A 1,233-nucleotide genomic window follows, 5' to 3' on the forward strand; every position below is an offset into this window, starting at 1 on the left:
GACCGCACGGTGCCATCACTCAGGGTGTTCTTGGGGGTCTCCAGTGCCACCAGCCCTGGGGTCACCACCAGCCCCTGGGCAGACAAAAAGCCACCTGTGCCGAGGTGTGGGGCGCTCATCTCCCCGCCTGGCTGCTCAGACAGGATCACCCCAAAACCCCTCCCTGCCACCCCCCCCACCACCAGAGCTCATGGTGCCACCAGAGCTCATGGTCCTACCAAAGCTCATGGAGCCACCAAAGCTCGTGGTGCCACCAGAGCTCATGGTCCTACCAAAGCTCATGGAGCCACCAAAGCTCATGGAGCCACCAAAGCTCGTGGTGCCACCAGAGCTCATGGAGCCACCAAAGCTCATGGTGCCACCAGAGCTCATGGAGCCACCAAAGCTCATGGAGCCACCAAAGCTCATGGTGCCACCAGAGCTCATGGAGCCACCAAAGCTCATGGAGCCACCAAAGCCCGTGGTGCCACCACTCAGGGTGTTCCTGGGGGGGTCTCCAGTGCCACCAGCCCTGGGGTCACCACAAGCCCCCCCAAGGTGGGCAAAACCACCAGCTGTGTCCAGGTGTGGGGAGCTGGTCTCCCTGCCTCCTTTCTCACAGGAGGATCACCCCAAAAACCCTCCCTGCCACCCACCCCACGCCAGCAGCCCCACCTGCCCCCCCGGGGCGTGGGCCGGGCGGTTAATTAGGGCGCTGGGGCCGCCGTGGGTTCCCAGGGCTCATTAGGGAGGAATGGGGCTGGAATCACCAGCCAACCTTCCTCTTGCTTCACGGGAACACCCCGTGGGACACGTCTGGACCTGCCCAAGCCCCCAGTTCCAAGCAGCCCCTCTACCCTTGGCTCCAACCCTGCCTGGTTTGGGGTCCGGGATTCCCTTCCTCTCCCTGCGTTCCGGGGGTTGTTCCAAGCCTGGCAGCTCCTTTCTGATGGCTGGACCCAACGGGGTGGTCCCTGTCCCGGGGGCTGGTGGCTGCATCCCAGGCAGGACACGGGCAGGAAGGGATGGAAGTGGCGTCACCTTGTCCGGCCTTGACTCTTTCCTTCCCCGTTGGGTGGCAGGGGCTGGGGCCTGTTGGTCCTCGTCCTTCCTCTGAGCTACACCAGCCCTGGGTACAGCACCAGCCCTGGGTACAGCACCAGCCCTGGGTACAGCACCAGCCCCTGGGAACAGCACCAGTCCTGGGTACAGCACCAGCCCTGGGCGGAGGACCGGCGCGGAGGGCACGAGAGG

Source organism: Chaetura pelagica, unplaced genomic scaffold, assembly GCF_000747805.2.
Source record: "Chaetura pelagica isolate M959 unplaced genomic scaffold, ChaPel_1.0 scaffold1318, whole genome shotgun sequence".
Lineage (NCBI taxonomy): Eukaryota > Metazoa > Chordata > Aves > Apodiformes > Apodidae > Chaetura > Chaetura pelagica.